This window comes from Dasypus novemcinctus, chromosome 28 (assembly GCF_030445035.2).
Source record: "Dasypus novemcinctus isolate mDasNov1 chromosome 28, mDasNov1.1.hap2, whole genome shotgun sequence".
In the NCBI taxonomy this organism is placed as follows: domain Eukaryota; kingdom Metazoa; phylum Chordata; class Mammalia; order Cingulata; family Dasypodidae; genus Dasypus; species Dasypus novemcinctus.
The window spans coordinates 29299365-29313550 of record NC_080700.1 but is presented as its reverse complement, the minus strand read 5'-3'; the positions used below and the strand labels follow the sequence as shown (position 1 = coordinate 29313550).

Sequence of the window (14186 nt, the reverse complement as noted above, 5' to 3'; positions counted from 1 at the left end):
GGCAGCCATCTTGCTCCAACACGTGGCAACAGACTTTGGTGAAGGAAGTTACTTATGCTTTACGACCTGATAACTGTAAGCTTCTACCCCAAATGAACACCCTTTATCGAAACCAACAGAGTAATGGTATTTTGCATCAGCACCCCTTCGGCTGACAAATACAGTCAGTACTTTGGTCATTGGAGAGAAGAGCAGTGGCTTGTAATATGTGTGTATGTGTTGGGGACATGGCACAGGGAGGTGGACTGGGAATCCTTGAGCATTGGCATGGAGGAGAAAAACCCCCATATTCTCACGGCACAGGGATAGTTTATTTGAAGTTGTAATGCAATGCCTATCACGAGGTAGGACGGGCAGAAAAGCACCAACCCTTGGAAAGCCTTGGTTTCCAAGCTTGGGGTTTGGATGTTGCCTTGTGGGCAGTGGAGGTGGTGAATAGAAGAGGTGCTGAGAAAGGCCAGTAGGTAGTCAGAGCGGGAATGGGTGGGGAAGTTCTTCAGACTATGGTGGAGAATAGAAACAGAGGTCAAGGAGAAAGGGTGTGGAGAGAGGGGCACCAAGTGTCAAAGCTGCTGCTGTTCACACAACAGGGAAGTTAGAGTTGGGAGTCAGACTGATGGATTCATTCTTGACATGTGCCTGAAGGGGACAGTGAAGGCAATTGGGAAAGGTCAGATTTAAGACATATATGTGGGAGCAGATGTGGCTCAAGCAGTTGGGCACCTTCCTCCCATACGGGAGGTCCCGGGTTTGGGTTCCAGTGCCTCCTAAAGAAGAGAAGCAGATGCAATAAGCTGATGCAACAAGCTGACGCAACAAGCAGGGAGCGGATGTGGCTCAAGTGGTCAGGCACCTGCCTGATGTCACAGGTTTGGTTCCCAGTGCCTCCTAAAAGAAGATGTGCAGACACAACAAGAAGACACAATGAGCAGTGAGCAGACAATGAACAGAGAGACGAAGGAGCCATCTTGGGGGTGGGGGGTGGAAGTCATATATATGAATCAACTGCTTAGAAGTGATGGTTGAAGTTGAGAAGAAGGAAATGTCGAGAGGGAGTCCATCAGGAAGTGCCAAACTAGAATATAGTAAAATTATGCAGACTAAAGTTGAGGAAATTTTGAAGGGGGGCTCTAGAGTGAAGAAATGTTATTCATCACATTCCACCCTAATAGAAAGATTGAGCATTCCTCCATTCTTGACTCTTGCTTTGAAGAAAGGATTAGATAAATGCATGTGTCATAACAGACTACTTTGGGTTATTCCACCATGGAAATGAGAGCAAGGAAAGGAAGGGAACTAAACAGCCAAAAAGGTAAATGGAAGTGTTGAAACACATGAAGCCTGTGGCTCTGTGCTTTTAGGGAAATCCTTCTTTTCTTATAGTTTCATTTTTTTTAAAGCAGTGTTGTTGTTGAAGTCCTGCTTGTTAAATTGTGGTTGTAAGGCCCACTTATATCTTCCTGGCTGCTTACCCTTTAATTTCATTTCAGGCACCCTTCGTTGATTGTGTTTATATCAAAGGCTGATCTAGCCCAACAGTCTTTTTAAAGATTTATTTCTCTCCCCCTTTCCCTCCCCCGCCCCCGCCGTTGTCTGCTCTCTGTGTCCATTCACTGTGTGTTCTTCTGCGTCCGCTTGCATTATCCGGGAGCGTGGCGTCTCTTTTTGTTGTTGCTGTTGCATAATTTGCTGCATCAGTGTGGTGTCACTCCTGGATGAGCTGTGCTTTTTCCACATGGGGCAGCTCTCCTTGCACGTGGGGCACCCTGTGCGGGGACGTCCCTGTGTGGCACAGCACTCCTTGCGCGTGGCAACACTGCGCCTGGCCCAGCTTACCACAAAGGTCAGGAGGCCCTGGGGATCGAACCCTGGACCCTCCTTATAGTAGGCAGAGGCTCTATCAGTTGAGCCACATCCGCTTCCCCCAACAGTCTTTTTAGTCTTTTTCTTCTGCTTTGTCACCAGGCATTTCATGTAGGCTTGGTGGAATGATCTGGAACCTCCTAGGTGTGTGGGGATCTTTGCTGTGATTATCGGGTAAAAAAAAAAAAAAAAAAAATCAAAAGGGTTTTATGGTAAAAAGTTGTACTGAAGTGGAAGAAAATGAGTCTCAAGGATAGTGAGGGATAATGCTGCCCAGGATTGCCATGCCAGCATTTTTCTTGTATTATAGCCACATATGTTAAAAATGAATCCAATTCTGTATTTCTCTAGTCTACATTTGGCCATTCGTTTTCTGCGTAGTCAGCTAAAGCCGGGTCCCTGTACAAAAACTAAATAAAATCTTGGCATATTATTCTTATTATCATACAGGGGGATTGAGTATGGAGAGATGTTATCTCTTGAAAAATAAGACCATTTTACAGAAAACGATAGCAGCACAATCTCTCCTAGGACTGTTAGAAATACACCAAAGTACTAATTGTAGAGTCATAATTTACACTGAGGAAGAAGATAAAGAAACCAGGAAACATAACATGCACATTTTTAGATCATTTTAATAACAATAAAGAGGGAATAACCAGCCACTGAAGAAAAGATATATGAAGTTTGGGTATAGAAACACAATAATAAAATTAACATCTCTTTTGTGTTTGCTTCGAGGTGGTACTGTGACAAGTACTCTCCATGGATTATTTCATTTAATCCTCACAATAATCCTGTGTTGTTTATTGAATACTTGAGAAGTTTTAAAAAACATGGCGGTTGGTGATTGTTCTGGAGAAAAAGTCCAGGGAGCATTAAGTACCTGAAGCATTCAACATCCTTCAGAAGAAAAGGGCTCGCGGTGGACTTTTCTGCATTAAGTGAAGCCAGCCCTGCCACTTTGATTGGACCAAGAGTTACGGGATTGTGTCTAGGTTCTTGGCTATGCTGCAGAAATGAATTTCAAGAGCACCTCAGGTGAGTTAGGCCAGTACTTTATTCAGGCAGGGAGGGATGAGAAATGGGAGAGAGGAAGGGGCTGAAAAGTGATAAAGAGGGCAGATGGACAGATTACAATTCCCCATTATAGGTTATAAATGCCCAAGTTTTACTTGCGTGGCCACGTGGCAGAGGAAAAATGGCGAGAGCAGGGTGCAGAGGGCAGGAACAGGGGTCCACAGGCCAGAGAGTGCACAAGAAAGAGCTCAGACCCTGTGCCTGCCTTTTTGAACTGTAAACCATCCCACCCCTTTGCTAATGGCAGGGGAGGAGCTCCAGCTCTTTACTGTTTTGATTGATTATCTCTCCTGTCAATCTGCCATGAGGGCCCAATGATAAAGTCCTTGGGGGAATATTTGGGGCTTCTCCTGGCTTCCCGAGGAAGTCATGCTTTGAATGACAGAATCTCGGGGAGGGTCTTCCAGCCGTCATCTTGGGGTTCCTGATGTCCACGTGGGCTTCTTGCCAGGCTGCAGATCCATCTCTTGATTCCCTAGCTTACTAGCCTGCTGCACAAGGATGGCGCTCACGCCAAATGTATGGTCATGACAGGGGCCATCTGCCTCTGGGTGACTTGGTGTGAAGCTCTGCCCAGTGTGGCTGGTGACACAAATCATTTCTTTACTGAGGAAGATGGCCAGCTAGGGCCGCTAGAGAGCGAGACCCCCAGGCTAGAACCTCGTGCCTCCTCTCCATGAGGTCTGTGGTACATTCTAGTCTTGGAAGTGAGACCTGATAGGTTGGAGAGATTTCCTTGAGCAGCCCTATCAGTTTCCCAATTACCCCGTAATAACCTCCCAGCATCAAGAGCAATCTGTGGGGAGTGGATGTGGTTGAGCGCCTGCTTCCCTTGTACGATGATATCCCAGTTCAATTCCCTGGTACCTCCTAAAAACGAACAAATGAAAAAACCAACTCTTATTGGGGAGCGGATGGAGCTCAGCGGTTGAGTGCCTGCTTCCCATGTATGAGGTCCTGGGTTCAATCCCCGGTACTTCCTGAAAAAAAAAAAAGAAGGCCATCTGGGCATATAAAGGTTTGCAAAATTTCTGCAACTTCATCCAGCAATATCCAGCAGCTTCTAATAACCAAATACAAGACTGCAGCAACTCTATCAATTCAATTCAGACTCTACCGAGGGTAAGGCCAGACCCCACGGGATAAGGGCAATCCTCTGTAAGATTGTCCTTTGGGCATCAGTCGCAAGTTTGAGGGTACTGACCACCCACACTTCTAACCCACTGGCTAGAAATTTGGGGGTTCCCACAATCTCCTCGGTTGAATAATTCACTAGATCAGCTCACAGAACCCCCTAAAACACCATAGCTATGAGTATAGAGCTATGATGGTAAAGAGGACACAAATAGGAAGCCCAAAGAAGAGAGGCAGAGGGTGAGTCTGAGAGGGTCTCAGTTTCTATGGGGTTTCCTTACATGGGGATTGGCAGAATCATTGCCAAGTGCTTGAGCTCTAGCTGCAGCCCTTTCTCCTCCCAGGGTTGGGGAGGTGAGGCTGATATGACCTTGCTCAAAGCCCAACCTCCCCAATCACATGGCTGGCCTTTCTGGTGTGGCCCCCACCCTAAGACTGAGGGGTGTCTGGTCCCCACCTTGTCATCTGGTTGGCATAAGAATTATCAGGTGAAGTTCATGAAGAACAAGGGACCGTCCAATCACGAAGACCAGGCGAGTTTTTATTATGCTGCAGCATGTCTCATCCTTGCTGCCTTACAGGTCAACCCATACAACAAAGTCATCAGAAATGGCAGGTGTGGAAAATAAAAGAATCCAATGTTTAATAATAGCAATCATCATCCTAATCATACTTATTAAATGCCGACTGTATACCATGTACCACTTCACATTTAATCATCACAGCAACTGCAAGGGAAAGGTGATTCCATTTTCTCGATGAGAACTAGAGAGGTGTCAGGCAGGTTTCTCTGCCTTTAAACATCTCGAGCCCCTTCTAAGTAGAGGACACGGGCAAGTGCCAAGGATTTTACAACAATCAGTGTATATGGGAAAATAAGTCATTTGTTTACACAGGCCTCAGTAGAGATTACAGTTACTGGGGGAAAGTTAGATCACAATAGGCTAAGTATGAACAGCTTATTTAAAAAAGAGTCACAAATGTTAGTCTGTGGAACTCTTAGGTTGATTGTCTGTTGGAAAAACAGGTGTCCAAGTTACCCAAAATAAATACGTTAAATCTGTGAAATGTAGATTTGAATCAGTCAGTTCCGGACCAGATTGTTTATAGACACTAGTAAGTGAGCTCTGCGAATGGAACTGGGAATAATCACTCAGTTCGTGAATGGTGATAACCATTTAAAAGTCAGATTCAGGAAGGATTTCTACATGTATGTGCGGTGCCGCTTTGCTGAGTTGACTGTTTCCACGCTTGAGTTGTCTTGTTCCACTTTTGACTGGCTTCAACTATGAGCCCAGAAACTCTTAGTAGTAGAATGCAGACATACACAATTCCTGTGGCCCCCACGACTCTGCCTCTGATTGGAGGAAAACAAAAATCCTGGTGATCCTCGGTACAAGGCCAATGTTTATGATGCACTTGAGGCTTACCTCCATGGATTTGCTTCTGACTGCCAAGGTCAAAAGTGAGGAAAACCACAAACCTCTGTTCCCTGCTCGAGCGTTGTTTTAGCTCTGGGGATGTATATTTATCCCTAAAGACCCCACATTCCTGTTGTGAAGCTCGTACCCTAATGCAAAGACCGCTATAAAATTCCAATTCAATTTGGCTCCGTTTTCCTGTGCAAATTATTCTTCTCAATTTGAGACCAAGGTATATTTTTAAACCTTGTTTTTTGGTCCTAAGTTGCTGCTGGAGTGCTTTAAAGCCTAGAGGGAGAGTCCCAAATATGGGATTTTCTCCAAGAGACTGATTTTATGATTAATTCAAATATACTGGGCCAGTGATTCCCTTTGAAGATGACTACATTTGAGGCAACTAATATACGATTTGAAATCCGTTGGGATAGAATACAAAACCAACCAGGAGTTCTGCCAGAATTCAAAGTATATCAGATTAGCAATCTATTTTTCCAGTGATATACTCCTCTTTGCTCTCTGCCTGAAGCTGGGTAAGAAAATGCAAGAATTTAAATTGGCAAGTTATTTTCAAGTCGATCAGCTATTTAATGCAAGATAGGAATTGCCTTATATCTTGCTCTCTTTTTCACGTAGAGTCGCTGCTGCTGGCTATCTCCTGCCTATTCTTCAAAGTCTAGTCTAGGCTTTTCCAGAAAGGCTGCCACCTTGGCCCCAACATGGTGCCTGTGCCATGGAGGCTGGTGGCATCTGTCATCACCCTCACGGGAGGCATCCAGTTGGCCTTGTTGCACATATGTTACCATAGCAACCTTGCCAATTAGGCATCGTTATCTTAATATCTTTCAGTTTTACAACTGAAGAAACCGAAGTCATAGGGATTTTACCGGCCTGAGGTTGCAGAAGGCTAAGGGGAGAGTTGGAACAAACTTGCTCTGTTTGATTCCTAAGCCAATGCCTACATCACAGTACCGATGGGCTTCAAAAATTGTCAATGGGAGCAGAGGTAGCTCAAGTGGTTGAGTGCCTGAGTCCCAAGTACAAGGTCGTGGGTTCAATCCCCCGTACCTCCTAAAAGGAAAAATAGAAAACTTTCTTCAAATCAGATTGAAAGTGCAAACCCAATATATAAATCCAGAAGCAGAGTTGCTTAGGCAAAGAGGCAGGGCTGGAAAGCCTGGAACATTCCTCTTTTCTCCTCCTCTGCAGTGCCTGCGAGGATACCCTTGGGTTTCCAGGCACGATGTGTACATCTTTACCCCATGCCAAGCTGACAGCTACCGGATGGCCGGGGAAATGCGGCCATCTTTGTGCTCAGCTAACAATGGCCTAAACTGTCCCTAAAGAGTGGATGCAATTGCAAGCCCTCAACACGGTGTATAACTCCTTTGGGCTTTCAATACTCTTCTGACTACGCTGGTACAAGTATAGTTTACCCACCCCTTATCGGTCAGGAGAGGGGTCTACAGCCTTTTTCTATCTTGACACCTCCGAACGCTCAGTAAGTGGAAGAAATCGTCTTGCTGTTTGTCATCTACAATTGTGAGTATAAAGTAGAAGGTTTAAGGTCATACAAACGGAGCCTGATTTTTTTTTTCAACATGGTGGTAGAAGGATGCTGTCAATGTTGGTTCCATTTCCTGCTACTTTCTACCCTGTACCTTCGTTTCAGCATTTGTCAGAAAGCAATAAGTAAAACCATCCTCAGGGGATTGCTCTGAGTTTTTAGAACAGTGTCTAGTGCATAAGATGCACTTTTATTAGGACAGGTTACACGGTGCTGCAGACCCAAACGACCTGAATATCTCAGTTCTTGCTCATTCTATACCTCCATTGGGTGTCAACTGTGAGTCCTCTGGGTTTGCATTGTCCCCAACTGGTCAAAACAGTGACCAGAGGAAAGGGAAACAGGAGTACTGAAGGGTCCTGTGTTGACAAGTAAATACTCTGTCACATTGGCCAGACCTTGTCACATGACTGTTCCCATCACAGCGGGTCAGGAAGGCCAGTCTTCCGCGTGCTGGAAGGTGAGGAAAATGGATATTTGTGCGCAGCTATGACTACACCACAGCACTGAATACGCATTAGCGACTACTCTTTGGAAAATCATATTGCTGACCAAACTTACTTTTCATCTAAAAGGACAATGAGGATCATCGGGTATATAATAGAACATGAATTCTGTAAATAGCGCCTTTGTTGTAAAATCTGAAGGATAAGAAAGATTACTTTTTTACTTTTTTCTTTTAATCCAATATTTTGGCCTTCGGCTGGGTTCTTGTGGGTCATGACTTTATAGAAGCTTAAGGCAGTTCAAGTTCAATAAAAAGAAGTAAAGAATGAATATAACTATATCACGCAAGTTTAAGATTGTGTTGATTAGCTGTATTGAAAAACCATACGTGTTATTTATTGATCAAAAGCTGTTTTCCTTTCTTTTGTACCAGATGGAAACACAAAGACTCCATTATGTACTAGTGCTTACTCTGTTGCCTGGCAATAACTTGTGTGCTGACATTTGATTTTACGCTGGTGATAACATGATTGAGAAATAGCTCATAGTCCATCGTTATATTTACAATGGAGCCTGTCCCGGGAGTGTGAGTTTCACCTGTCCCACTGTTTGCTGCCAAGCCTGTGGAAGACTGGATGGGTTTGGTTATAGCTTTTTTTAAAAAATCAATTTTAGTGGTACATATTAATAAAGCGTATGATTCATCCAAAGGATACCATCAATGGCATTTGGTATAATCTTACAGTTGTGTGTTCATTACTTCAATCATTATTAGAGGATTTTCATTATTTTGATAATAATAATAAACAAAATCAGACAAACAAACAAGAAAATCACTCACCTCTCAACCTCTCTGTTTCCCTTGCTGTACATAGCTGCTTTTTTCTGGACATTCTTGCACAATTATTTATTTGTTTATTAAGCAGTTTTATTGAGATATATTCACATACCATATGATCTATTCAAAGTGCATAATAATCCATGGCTTTTAGTATAATCACAATGTTATACATTCATCATCTCAAAAATTTTAGAACAATTTCATTACTCCCAAAAGAAAAACTCCATACCCCTTAGCACTCCCTCCCCAGCCCTACATAACCACTAATCTTATTTCATTTTTATAAATTGATTTATACTTACATTTTATATAAATGGAATCATACAATATGTGGTACTCTGTGTCTGGTCTCCTTCACTTAGTATAATTTTTTTTTTTTGTCTGATATTAACATTTTGTAGTATTAACCTACATTTGTTCAGCTTCAAAGAAAAGGTCTTCTGTATGCAGTTTTACCCATATTCATATTTCACATAATATATTTATATTTCACACAATATATTTAGTTCATAGTAGTGCGATCATACAGTATTTGTCCTTTTGTGTCTGGCTTGCTTCATTCAACATAATGTCCTCTAGGTTCATCCATATTGTTGTACTTCATTTAATCTTACAGTTGCATAATATTCCCTCATGTGTATACTCCACAGTGTGTTTATCCATTCATCAGTTGATGGATACCTGGGTTGTTTCCAACTTTTGGTATCATAAATTGGGTTTGGTTATAGTTTTACAATGCAACCCACCCTCCTTATGTGGTACTGGTCTAAGTAATTTATCAGAGAGTATCCAGTTAGTTTCCTTCTAAAAATGAAGCTTACGTTTTTGAAAAATGAACTGTTTTCCAGAACTAAGGTAAAATTTGGGGAAGGGTAAACATTGAGAAGAAAGGCTTTCCTGTGGGAGTGTAAGGTAGGTGTGAGAGAGTGGAGATAACAGGCAGAACGAAGATTAGGAAAGGGCACAGAAAAGCAGGTCAAAAGTGATGTTATCTCAGTCAGGTTTTCCTCCTGGTAGCAGAAGGATGCTAATCAGATTTTGTCTTCTGTTTCATATTTTCTCTATGCCTTCAATCTGCCACATGTGCAGATGCATGGAATTATGCATGTTATGTATCTCTTCTCCTTCATTTTGCTACCACCATGCTTGGACTACTGTCTATCTAGTAACCCACAAGACTTGTTAGTAATGGCTGAATATATTGGTGGTTGTTTGGATGAATGAAAGGATGGATGGATGGATGGATAGGTGCAGGCAAAGTGGCTATAATTAGAGATCTGGGTTAGAAGAGGCAGTATAGCAGGTGATGGGGAGCAAGCTCTCAGGAGCTATCTGCTTGGGTTCAAATCGCAGTGCTCTGCATATCTGCCGTGTATCTTCTCGGGGCTCTAACTTCCCTGTGCCTGAGTTTTCTCAGCTGTAAAATGTGCATGAAAACAGGGATGCTGTGAAGATTAAATGACTGAGTACATGAAGAGTACCTGAAACAGTGCCTGGCATATTTTTATCATGATTGTAGTTATGATTATTAAGTGTCAAGCTTCCCTGAGCAACCGTCACAGCGACTTTGACTTGTTTACACCTGCGGGGCTGGAGAAAAATTGTGTAAGCTCCAACTCAGGGTACAGATCACATGGACTCTGGACAGAGGGTTGGGAGACCAGGGGCAGAGCCAAAAGTTTTCATAGTTTCAAAATAATTCCTCGCCTTTGACCTTGGCACTTCAAGGCTGACAGGAAGCCTGGTGGAGCTCCGTGTCTCTCTGGCAGAGAGTGAATGGAGTCTTTAATACATTCTTTGGCTGCTTTCCCACTGGAGATGCCTGGCTCTCATGGGCATATATTATAAAGCCTGAGGTCTGCACAACCCCGTTCCTTTCACTTGGCTCTCTCTTCACTCATTCATTCATCCATTCAGGCCTTTCAGCAAATATTTATTAAGTGCCTACTGTATGCAAGAGTGCTGGCCTAGGCTCCGTCACCTTTCCTCTCACTCCCAGAGTCAGATCTTTTGCTAAAAACACTTCTAAAAAATGTTCTTTCTATTCTGCTTTATGCCAGGGACACAGGTCAGGTGCGGGCAGCCTTGACCGTGGGAATCTCTTCTCTCACAGAACAGTGTGGGAGATGAAGTTGGGATTATAAACTGGGTCTTGCTATCCTTCCTTCTCTTTCCCTCCTCCTCACACCTAACCTTGATTTGTTTCTCTTAACCCTGCATCCCTTGACTCCGGATCTGGGTGAACTTTTCTGTGGCAATTGTAGGAAGTAACATGGGCACGATGAGGCTCCAAAAGGGAGAGCTGGACTTCCCACTCAGACCCTAAGTAGGCAGGGGTGAGGACAGCTAGGGAGTGTAGCTATCTGACTGTGTGTATCATTATTTTTCCTTCTTGCTTGTTTTTTTTTGACTGTGTGGGCTGAGTTAGGTGGTCCGTAAGCTAGACGGATGAAAAGGATGAGAGGGTTTGGCTCATCCAGGATCTCCTCTTAGTATACAAGGGGATTTGGGATGAGTCAACCTGGAGCAGTGGAAATTGCAATGTAGAAGGTTTTTCCAACTCCAGGCTTTGTTTCTTGGGCAATGCCTCAGTGTGATTTCTGTTCTCAAAACAGATGAACAGTATATCAAAGATTCAGAGGAGGCTGGGAGAAGAGGTACCTCATATGTGAGTCCATGGGGACTCACAGGGGCAACAGGGAAATATCTCCTCAAACTTGGAAATAAAGTTAAATTGCACATTGAAATGAAAAATTGCAATAAATTAATCAGAACAGAGTTACACAAAGATATCGTACACATAATGAATGATGACAACTATCTCCCAGGAGTCCCACGTTCTGATTTTTAATCCTGACTGTGCCTGAAAGGCTACCTGCTCACATGCCCTGCTATCTTGCATACCCCAAAGGATCATCTATTTCCTTGTAACCTGTCAGTACCCTGTGTATGAGTAGTTCTCAGTCCCTTGTAACAAGGCAGGGTTGGGGAGGTGGGAATGGCCATTAAAAAAATCTCTTGGAGAGCTTTTTTCAGAAGAGATTTTATTTATTTATTTCCCCCTCCTCATTGTTTGTGTTTGCCATCTGCTTTCTGCGTTTTTTCATTGTGTGCTCTCTGTGTCTGCTTGTTTTCTTCTTTTTTTTTTTCCAGGAGGCACTGGGAACCAAACCCAGGACCTCCCATGTGGGAGGGAGGTGCCCAATCACTTGGGCCACCTCTGCTCCCTGCTTGCTGTGACTCTCATTGTGTTTCTTTGTTGTGTCATCTTGTTGCATCAGCCTGCTGTCTTGCTCGTCTTCTTTAGGAAGTTCTGGAAACTGAACCTGGGACCTCCCATGCGGTAGGTGGGCCCCCAACTGCTTGAGCCACATCTGCTTCCCTCTTGGAGAGTTTTTAAAAAGGCACATGGCTACCTATGTTGTGATTATCTCTTTTTTGAAAGTATCATCCAACTGACCCTACAGTACCCTGCCTCGGCCCTCATTTGTGAATCCTTACTGCTCACACTTCCACAATGAATGAGCCTTCCATGCTTCTGTCCAAGGCCAGGCCCTTTGCTTCAACAAGTCCCACCCCTTCTTGCCAACTCAAGGACAAGACTGCAGCAATCCCACCATCTCTTGCCTACCTCGTCACATATCCCCGCTCTCCTGGATCTTTCTAAAAAGGATTCAAACTTGCTGTTGTTTCTCCTACCTCAGAAAAACAAAAGAAAAATTCCTCTCGACCCCATTTCTCTCTCCGGTGACTGCCCCATTTTCTGCACTCCTTTGCAGCAAAATTTCTTGAGAGAGTTGTATAAATTTAAGGTCTCAAAACCCTCCCATCTTGTCTCTTAGACCTGGTCTACCATTCCAAAATGCTCTCTCGAGATCTCCTCCATGTTGGTGAATGCAGTGATTTTTCCACCTTCATCTTGAACTCCACCAGCATCCAACTCAGTTGATCACTTCCTCCTCTTGAATCCTGTTTTCATTTGGCTTTTAGGACTCTATAGTCTTGGTTTTCCTTTTGCTTTATTAGGCTCCTCTCAGTCTCCTTTCCTGGGCCACCTCCCATCCACCACTTCTTCACATTGACATGCCCCAGAGCTCCATCCTTTTCTGTCCTCCACCCCCAAGCTCTGGTCTCATAGCTTTGAAAACCATTTGATGCCAGTGGTTCTCAAATCCATGTCTTTATCTCAGTGTCTGAACTCCAGACTCACAGAGGAAATTTGTCTACTTGGGATCTCCAGTTAGATATCTAATAGACATCTCAAAATTGACAGGTCCCAAACCAGGATTTGTTCCCACCAAACCTGTCCCAGCTCAGTTATGGCAAACACCATATTCTAGGTCAAATACCCCAGTATAGGGAAGATGTGGCTCAAGCAATTGGGTGCCTGCCTACCACATGGGAGGTCCCAGGTTCAGTTTGTGGTGCCTCTGAAAAAAGACTAACAGACAGAAAGCTGACACAATGGGCTGACCTGGTGAGCTAATGCAACAAGATGATGCAAAAAAGAAACACTGTGAGAGACACAATAGGCAGGGAGCAGATGTGGTTTGAGTGATTGGGCACCTCCCACATGGGAAGTCCAGGTTTCGGTTCCTGGTGCCTCTTAAATGGAAGATGGGCAGACACAGAGAGCAGCTAGTGAGCACAAACAACAAGGGGGGAGAAATAAATAAAAATAAATAAATCTTTAAAAAAACAAAACCAAAACCCTGGTATCATTCCAGACTACTCTCTGTCCCACATGCCACATCATCCATTGATCAGTAAATTATATTGGTTCTCATTGCAAAATAGAATTACTGGGAAATTCTTTGTATGGATGGTTTTATTTAATCTTCACAAAATTCTTTTTTTTTTTTTTTCAGTTTTTTTTTTATTGACTTTGTAATAATATTACATTAAAAATATATATGTGAGGTCCCATTCAACCCCACCCCCCCACCCCCCCTCTCCCCCCCCAACAACACTCGTTCCCATCATCATGACACATCCATTGGATACAAAATTCTTTATCTACTTTCTTAATTTTACAGATGAAGAAATAGTTTGAAAGAAGTCTTTAGTGACTGCACCAATCCCATGGCTGGTAAGTGACAGAGCTTGCACTTGAACTGATATCTTTCTGAGTCTGTGCCTTTTCCTCTCTACTATCTTGCTTCTTTATTTAGCTCAGATGGGGACATGGGAAAGAAAAACTTTTCATGGTGTGGAGTCTCAAACTGTGCTTGCTGAAGTTGTCTGAGTGGAGGGGGCTGAGGGTGGGAGGCTGTGAGATATCTTACCACAGAGTTGCTCTCTCTCGTCTGCCTCAGCCTTTACCATTTCTTCCTCTCCTTTGCAGGTTGCATATCCAAAAGGGGGGTGAACAGCAGTGTAGCAGTTTGGCATTCTTTATGAATTCCAAAAAGAGATATTGGTTTATGTGTGTGAACTGGTCTTTTCCTCTGGGCATATTAGATTATACTGGAGGGAAGCGGACTTGGCCCAGTGGTTAGGGCGTCCGCCTATCACATGGGAGGTCCACAGTTCAAACCCTGGGCCTCCTTGACCCGTGTGGAGCTGGCCCATGTGCAGTGCTGATGAGCGCAAGGAGTGCCCTGCCACGCAGGGGTGTCCCCTGTGTAGGGGAGCCCCACACGCAAGGAGTGCGCCCTGTAACGAGTGCTGCCCAGTGTGAAAGAAAGTGCAGCCTGCCCAAGAACGGCACGGCACACAAGGAGAGCTGACACAACAAGATGACGCAACAAAAAGGAACACAGATTCCCGGTGCCACTGATAAGGATAGAAGCGGTCACAGAAGAACATGCAGCAAATGGACACAGAGAGCAGACAA

General features: G+C 43.8%; 1 long non-coding RNA gene across 2 annotated transcripts in view; it reads left to right on the top strand.

Annotated features, from left to right (window-relative positions):
* LOC101436016 (uncharacterized) overlaps positions 1 to 14186 on the top strand; it is a 104912-nt gene that overhangs the window by 52005 nt on the left and 38721 nt on the right. For both annotated transcript variants that reach the window (XR_011647719.1, XR_011647718.1), the window contains exon 3: positions 13387 to 13439. This is a non-coding gene — a long non-coding RNA (uncharacterized lncRNA). The remainder of the gene's footprint in view (positions 1 to 13386; positions 13440 to 14186) is intronic.